The 9,020-nt window shown below is 41.8% G+C and overlaps 1 protein-coding gene across 1 annotated transcript in view; it reads left to right on the plus strand.

The window, feature by feature from the left end:
• Positions 1-9,020, plus strand: part of CPM (carboxypeptidase M) — a 70,323-nt gene that overhangs the window by 321 nt on the left and 60,982 nt on the right. The window lies entirely within an intron of this gene.

A 9,020-nucleotide genomic window follows, 5' to 3' on the forward strand; every position in this document is an offset into this window, starting at 1 on the left:
AGCTCCAGGCGCGCACCACCGCCTTGCTTGTTGGTGGCCTTATGCTTTTGTGTGTCGTGTAATTTTATCTTGTCAGAGGAGTAGCAATAGGACGACCTGAGTTTTGCTGAATGTCTCCGCCGTCATTCGGAGTCATTCAGTCCTAGGAGTTGATGGTGTTCTGTCATTTCGGATCTTGCAGACTTTGGTTGGCTGGGATGTGTATTTTGGTTCCTTTTGTAGATGAGCTGCCAAGGAAGTCCATCTCAGGTTTCCCTTTTCGTTGACTTCTTTAAATATGACTCGGACTGTTGGTATCAAGTCTAAAGGTCTCTTTTAAACTGAAACAGTGCAGTTCTGTCGGTGAGTTTTCCACATCTTGTATAATTAGTCCAAATGCTTAAAGTGCAAAAAAAAAAAAAAAGTGGCTCTGATACTGTTAAAGGCTGTTTTTATAATTATCCATTTGAATAAGACAGTTGCTGGATAAGAAATACGTTAACAGTGATTGGCACCGCCTCTGCATTCACATCTGTGGTTTCATTGCTTTCGTGATTTAATTTAGAAACTATATATTAAGTATAAATATATAACTTTATATTAAGTAGTTGTCATTTTTATAGACAGGGATGTTGAATCATAAAGATATTAACGGTTTTGCCCCAGGTCACCCAGTTGATAAGTTTTACAACCAGGATTGGCTCTGAGATCAGTACTTCAGGGCTCGGACATTTGGGGGCAAGATAAATAATGTTATTAGCTATTCTTTTTTAATCTTCATTGTTGAAAGTATTACATAGGTCCTCCTTTTCCCCTCATTAACCTTTTCCAGCCCACTCCCATCCCTTCCCCCCACATCGTCTGTGTCCAGGGTAGATATTATTTCTTAATCCTCTTTTATTGTACTGGTACCTACAAAGAGATTACCAAGAAAACTTGACCCTTAAATCAAAAGATTTGTCAAGTTTATGCAGTTTTGTTGTGGGCAGCAGGAACCAGCACCAGGTGTCTGGTGGGTGAGGCCAAACCTGGGTTTAGCAACCTCAGTACTTAGGTTCTGGCTAGGAAAGAATTCAGAGCAGACCCACACTGTAAGAGAACATTTATGGGGTAAAGTACAGAGGTCGAAACAGTAATTCCTAGAAGAAATGGGCTCAGGAATCAAGTTATAGAGCTAAAGGAAGGGCCCTGGGAGCTTGGGAGTGAAGGGGCTAATGGTAACAGGCCTGGGGCAGGGAGGAGAAGAGGGAAGGGAAGGGAACAGAAAGGCAGGCATGTGCTCCCGAGGGTCCTCTGTCCTAAGGTTTTAAGGATGGACATTTTAGGGGAGGTCCTAAGGGAAGATCTTACTAGAATTTTCAGCAGTTTCCCAGGTGTATCCTTTCGGGGTTGTGGTCTCCACACTGATTGGCAAGCACCAGGGCAGGTGGTCATTACTCAATGCCGGTGGTGGTCCTGACGTGGCTGTTTTTGTCGCTTATCTGATCCTGACAACTGAGGCATAGATGTTATCTCTGGGGAGAAAAGGTCAAAGGGCCCATGCTCCTGACATTTCATAGGGGAGGAAAAGTTACCCTGGGGGCAAGGTCCCACCCTCCCAGTGATTGTCCACTAGGCACCTGAGGCTTTCCATCCCCATGACCTTCTGTACTCGGCTCATTGCTCTTGCTCTGCTCTTGTCTGTCTAATGCAGTGGTTCTCAACCTCCCTAATGCCGCGACCCTTTAATACAGTTCCTCATGTTGTGGTGACCCCAACCATAAAATTATTTTCGTTGCTACTTCATAACTGTAATTTTGCTACTGTTATGAATCGTAATGTAAATATCTGATATGCAGGATTATTTTCATTGTTACAAATTGAGCATAATTAAAGCATAGTGATTAATCACAAAAACAATACTATATATGTGTTTATATATATAAACAATAATTATATATGTGTTCCGATGGTCTTAGGCGACCCCTGTGAAAGGGTCGTTTGACCCCCAAAGGGGTCGCGACCCACAGGTTGAGAACCACTGATCTAATGCCTAAAACAGTTTGGATCTCAATTCTGTATCTTCAAACCCTACCTAGGTTTTAGCTCTGAGCTTTTCAGCCCTTGGGAGTCTCTTAATGACCCTATTCTTATTCTTTCCCCCCAAGGTTTATATTAAAGAAGAATTACATACATTTGCTCATGTGCAATGCAAACTATAAATAAAAATCCTGGGCTTATGTGTATAATGGTGCCTTTGTTTTAAAACAACATTGCCAAAAGAGTTGGTGCTAGAATTACTCTATAATCCAAAATTATAGAGGTAGGATGCATGAGAAAGCATATCTTGAATCAGCATATGTATTCAACCTTTTGAAATCATTTCCTCTAAGGTTAGAGAGGAACAATTTTAGAAGATCTAAGAATACTAATTATATTAATAAAGAAAATTCAGACCACAACTAGCTTGAGTTATTGTTTGGTCATCATTTAAACCACACGGTGAGAAGGATGTTGTTAATTTTAATACTGGATTAAGTACTAGATTTGGTAAGTTCTTATTTCTTCAAGCACAAAGTGTTCTTGAAAGCTGGGGAGTCTCTTAATGCAAGCCAGCTATTTTGATCTGTCCTGGATGATACCAGACTATAGACTATTATAGAATAGTAAGAAGCTAGGAAAATTCCAGGACAAGCAGAGTAGAAAAACTAAGTTACTTAAACAGCAGTTTGCAGCCACCTAATAAATCTTATCTTCCTTAAACCAAGGACACTTAAGAGTAAATGGTTTGCACTTCTCCTCCCCAACCAGAGAGTAAATAGTTTAAATAGCCCTACTCAGGGAGACAGATAACAGAAATTAGTGCCATTTTCCAACCACACCCAAGGACAGACAAATTAAGAGACTAAATCTCATTTTGGTACCTCAGCATAAAGCTGATGAATATTCTATTGATCTGCCCCTAAGACCTCGTCTAAACACTCGGTCTTTATTTATTTTTTTAAATATTTGTGTTGATTTCAGAGAGGAAGGGAGAGATAGAAACATCAATGGTGAGAGAGAATCATTGATTGGCTGCTTCTTGCATGTCCGGGATTGAGCCCAAAACCCAGGCAACACAGCCTTTAAAACCCCTAAAAATGAAGGTCCCAGGGCACTCACCCTCTAAGGAGCATGCCCGTGCCATTCCCTCTCCCCTGCCCCCCACTTATCTGCTAACCTCTAAGGGACCCCTATGATACTTGCAACCAGGGAGCAATGGGGAGCAGCAGCTAATCCAGGGCTAGCCCCCTTGAACCTGTCTCCAAGGCCCCCTGTTCTCTGACTTCCCAGTGAGCCAAGGCAGCCCAGCCTGGGCTCTCCTGTTGCTTCCTCTAGGCCAGTGGTTCTGAACCTTCCTAATGCCGCGACCCTTTAATACAGTTCCTCATGTTGTGGTGACCCCCAATTTCATTGTTACAAAGTGAACATAATTAAAGCATGGTGATTAATCACAGAAACAACATGTAATTATATATGTGTTTTCCGATGGTCTCAGGCGAAAGGGTCGTTCAACCCCCAAAGGGGTCGCGACCCACAGGTTGAGAACCGCTGCTCTATGCCCTTCCTTGTTTCACTCTCCTAAGTATATTTTTGCTGCGCTCAATAAATTCTTGCCTGCTTTTGTCCACTTTGTCTCTTCTCTGAGGTCTTTCCCGCAAGAAAACAAGAACCAAGATCTTCTTGTCTCTCCAGTAACAGGGCCAGCAGGCTTTCTGTTGTTGTTGTTGTTTGTTATACGAGTTCCTGTGGTTAAAGAACTGAGGAGTTATCCTGTGAAAAGAACATCTGACACTGCTGGTCAAACGTGTGTACTGAGTCTGTGCTGAGTAATTCACTCAGCTTGAGAAAAACCCCAAATCTGCTCTTAGATTCCAAGCGGCCGGTGAGCCTACACACCGGGAGCTGGGAGTCCGTGGCCGCAGCCTCTCTGCACGTTAGTAGGGGCGTTAAGGACAGGGCTCCTTTGTTGACACTCTTCACGAGATAGGCAGTTTCTCCCGGCCAATCTGCCCTCTAGTGTAAGATAAGTTTACTTAGCAAACAGGATCTATTATACGTGATGTTTATTTTTTCTTTTTCTGTTATGACCATGGGCAATCTACCCAGAAGGGGAAATAATATTCCTACCTCACCAAATACACTTTTTTTTATTTTTGTAAATGCATATTTTATATATTTTCATGGTTGTAATGGATTCTACTCTGTGTGTCCCTCTCCCCATTCTCATTATTTCATTGCATATTTTTATGAATTGACAAAATCTGCAGATGTGAATTGGTTGCTATATAGTATTTTATACATTTGGTTGCCTGGATTTTCTTAGTCATTCACCTTTTTTGGGCATCAGTATAGTTTCTGATCTTTTTTTATATACATAGTGATGTTATAAAACCATTGGTGCATGTCATAATAATTGACTTCTGGTATATTTTTCAGTTTTTAATTTTGGAGTGTTTGAAAACCACACAAAGTTGAATGCTCGTATACCCTTCACCTAGATTCAGACGTAGTAGACTGACCATATTTCAGTTGAATCTTTTGGAGAAACCCCACTATCTAATGCCATAGTAAAAGAAAATCTACACGAAACGAGAGAAGCAACTCCAAACAAACAAGCAAAACAACCTGGCAAGTGAGTTGAGAAAAATCAGTAAAAGTACAATGGTCATTGGTTCATCCCTCCATTCAGTTAAGGAAGCTTCTCTCCCCACCCCTTTTTAAAAACTCCTAATGCCCCTTGTGTAGCAGGATACCTGGTACATATTCAGTAATCCATGTTTACTTAATGAGCATTTGCTGGGCAGGTACTGTGTGAAGCAAGCAAAGATGCGTGCCATTTGTTCCTGCCATCAGGTAGCCTGCTTTAAAATACAAATGTATTTATTGTGGGTTCCCACTGCTTGGCTCTTCACACCACCACCTCCTTCCCCTACCCCCCCCCCCAAAAAAAAAATTAGTTCTGGGACCTTTTATCTGGTTAAGGAAGGTTGCAAAGGTCAAGGGGTAATAATAAAAATCTCTGTTATCGAGTGTTTTCTATGTATTAGGTATTTTAATACATTATTTCAATCTCAACAACTGAAAGTGGGCATTATCCTCATTTATAGAGCAGGTCAAATGAGACACAGAGAAGTTAAAGTGCTGAAAATGACACAGCTGACAAGTGTTAGTGGGAGGGTTCAAACTCAGCTTCACTGGTCGCCCAAGCACGTCTTTTCTCTTTAAAGAAGCAGCTTGACACGGATGTAGATGGTTACATGTCCACAGAGGTTGTGAGTGAAGGGTTTCAGGCTCGTGGTTTGGGCACATTTGATGTGAGAGTACAGCTTCCGCCAAAGACCTGTAGCTGTGTTGTCCATTACACTACCCATTCGCCACTTGGTAATTGAGCAGCTGAAATGTGACTATACTAAACTGAGATGCCCTGAAGTCGCTTTGAAGACTTAGTACAGAAAAGTAAATTACTCCATTAATAAGTTATATAGATTAAATATTGAAATGATAATATTTTAATATGTAGTTTAAATAAGAAACACAATTTCATCTGTTTCTTTTTACCTTTGTTAATGTGGTTATGGTTATTAGAGCATTTTAAATTACATATGTAACTATATTTTGATGGGCTGTGCTGATCTAGACAGAAATTTCTTTAAAAAAAATATTTTTATTGATTTCAGAGAGGAAAGAAGAGGGAGAGAGAGATAGAAACATCAGTGATGAGAGAGAATCTTGATCAGCTGCCTCCTGCACACTCTCTACTAGGGATGGAGCTCGCAACCCCCGGCATCTGCTCTTGACCAGAATCGAACCCGGGACCCTTCAGTGCACAAGCTGATGCTCTATTCATTGAGCCAAACCAGCTAGGGCGAGAAAAATTTCTTAGTAATATTTTTCTGGGTACAAAAATTCAAGTTCATTTAGAAAATTTGGAAGATACAACAAAGCACCAAAAAGAAAATTAAAATCTCACCATCCAAAGATAACATGCGCCTTCCCCTTTCCCACTGAGCCACACATCTTGTTTGTCCATGAAAACATTTATCTAGAAAACTTGATATTTAAAAAAATATATATTTTTATTGATTTCAGAGAGGGAGGGAGAGGGAGAAAGAGATGGAAACACCAATGATGAGAGAGAATCATTGATTGGCTGCCTCCTGCATGCCCCCTACTGGGGATCGAGCCTGCAACCTAGGCATGTGCCCTGACCAGGAATTGAACTGTGACCTACTGGTTCACAGGTCGATGCTCAACCACGGAGCCACAACAGCCGGGAGAAAACTTGATTTTTGATACCTGCTTTGTGTCCTATCGGTAGATGTACTATTGCTTATTTAACTCATACCCCACTGATGGACTTTTAGTTTGCGTCTGAACTTTTCCTGCTATAAACAGTGTCATAGTGAACATCTTTGTAGCTAAGACAGCAAAAGTTGACAGAGCACAGGCTTTGGAACCAAAGAGTCCAAGTTCAACTTCTAGATTCTTTACTTTGTAGGCAATGTGACCCTGGGTTGTTAGAATAACTCCTGGCACATAATAAGCACTACATTAGAGCTACTGTTAGGGATACATTAGCTGCTATTAGGATACATTTCCAAAAAGGAAATTACTGGGTCTTAAGCAGTTTTATGTATTTGATACATGTAACCAAATTGCCTTCCAAAAGGATTGTATTGATTTATAATCTCAGGAGAAATGTATGCTAAGAAAAAAACAACTCTAAATCTTATACCACTCATAAATCAATACTGGCCTTAATGGTTTGAAAGATTACTATAGTATTTGTCAAAGGGTACAAAGTTTTGGTTATACAAGATGAATACATCTTAAAGATCTACTGTAAAACATAGTGCCTATATTTAATAATACTGGAGTATATACTTAACAATTTCTAAGAGGGTAGATCTTGTGCTGAGGTGATGATGATGATGATGATGATGATGATGGAAGATTACTGTACTATCAATTTTTCATTGTGTTTAATGTGTAAGGAAGAATTTATTTCTCATGCTTTCCTCCCCAAGTGCTCTCACCTTCATGTATTCATTGAACAGATATTTATTTAATTCCTCTGCCAGGAATCTTTATACAATTTCAGATGCTCAAAAGTCTCCCAAGATTTGGCTTAGATTCCTGCCCCTAAGAGGCACGTACTGTGTTCACATACAGTGATCTCTCATTGTCTACTGCCCTCAACTGTGTAGATTTTGGCTGGCGATTTGTTCTAGGAGGGTGGGGCATGTATGTTAAATTTTGCCACAACACTTAGTTTTCTGTGATCCTCATTTCTCAAGTGTGGTCATAAAGCCAGTTTGCTTGAGATCCTGTATAAATGCTCTTTGTGACGTAAAAGATGGGGACATATTGAGGAATGAATATCAAGAAAACCACTAAAATCTAGGAATTGCAGCTGTAATACACATGTTTGTGATTTAAAGTTACACTGATTTAGCAAGTCTTTCCCCTTGTTTAACTTGAAATGCAAATTTTCCCCTTGAAACATCCTGTTGGATATTGGCTTTGTTTTATAATTATTCAGGTGTTTTGTTTTTTAAGACACTGCTCTTTTTGTTTTCTTATAAGGAAACTAGAGGCCCGGCGCACGAAATCTAGCATGGGTACGGTCCCCAGGCCTAGCCTGAGATCAGGGCCCTGCCCCCCTGCATCCCCCCACCCCCCACCCACCCTGGTTCCCTGTTCACCATCCTGGCATGGGAGCCTGCGGTTGTGGGGGAGCGTCCAAGAGGTCAGCCCAGTCCACCAGCTCGCTGGTCCTGCCCCCAACTGCCACCCACCCTGGTTCCCTGTTTTCCATTTGGCAATGGGAGCCTGATGGTTGGGGGAGGGACTGAGAGGTTGGCTGCTCCCAACTGCTCGCTGGCCCCACCCCCACCACCAGTCACCCTCTGTGTGTGGGGTGACCAGCGGGGCAGGGGCTTTGGCCAGGTGCCACCCACATCCCCCACCACCCACCCCGGGTCCCCGTTCGCTGCCAGCGATCAGAGCCTGCCGGTTGGGGAAAGGGAGCAAGAGGTGGTCAGTGCAACTTATAGTGACTGGTCGAGTGGTCGTTCTGGTCATTCTGCCGTTATGGTCGCTGGGCTTTTAAAATATAGGATGATTTAGATTTATCCTGTTTGTAGTATAATTTAAAAGAGAAAACTGAGACAGAATATCCTCTGTGCTTATACCTAGTAACCATTTTCTTTTTAATCCTCACCCAAGGATATTTTTCCATTGATTTTTAGGGAGAGTGGAAGAGAGAGGGAAAGACAGAGAGAAATATCGATCTGAGGGAAACATATTGATTGATTGCCTCCTGCATGCGCCCTGACCAGGGCCCAGACCGGGGAGGACCCTGAAACCAAGGTTCGTGCCCTTGACTGTAATTGAACCCCAGACCCTTCAGTCCACAGGCCAACGCTCTATCCACTGAGCCAAACTGGCTAGGGCCATTTTTATTTCAAATCTCAAATATATCTAAACAGAAATAGTCTAGACAAGTGGCATTTGAAACTTCAAAAAAAAATAATGACAGCCAACAAACATCAAGTGATTTTACTATTTGCCTGGCACTTTACATTTATGTTTCACTTAATCATGTTCATGATAGTATGGAATACCATCATTACCCCCATATTAACATGTGAAGAGCTGAGATAAAAATGAATTGTTTATAGTTTGTAACTGACAGAGGGAGTGATTAGAACTAGTCTGTCTTGTGCCAATAGTGAATACCGTATTTGCCGGCGTATAAGACGATTTTTTGGCCCTGAAAAATATGCCTCCAAGTGGGGGGTCGTCTTATATGCCAGGTACACTTCAGATAGACTGCCCATAGTGCTTGCCCCGTGCCATAGTGGCCTCCTGATGCCCGCCCACTTCATTGCACATACCATTCAGGCATCAGCAGCGCTGCTGGGTGTATGCTCGGCTGTTATGCGATTTTACCACACTCGCAAAATCGCACACAGCCGACCATACACCCAGTATGATAGCGCAAAATCGCGAATCGC

The sequence above is a fragment of the Myotis davidii genome, unplaced genomic scaffold, assembly GCF_000327345.1.
Source record: "Myotis davidii unplaced genomic scaffold, ASM32734v1 scaffold982, whole genome shotgun sequence".
In the NCBI taxonomy this organism is placed as follows: Eukaryota; Metazoa; Chordata; class Mammalia; order Chiroptera; family Vespertilionidae; genus Myotis; species Myotis davidii.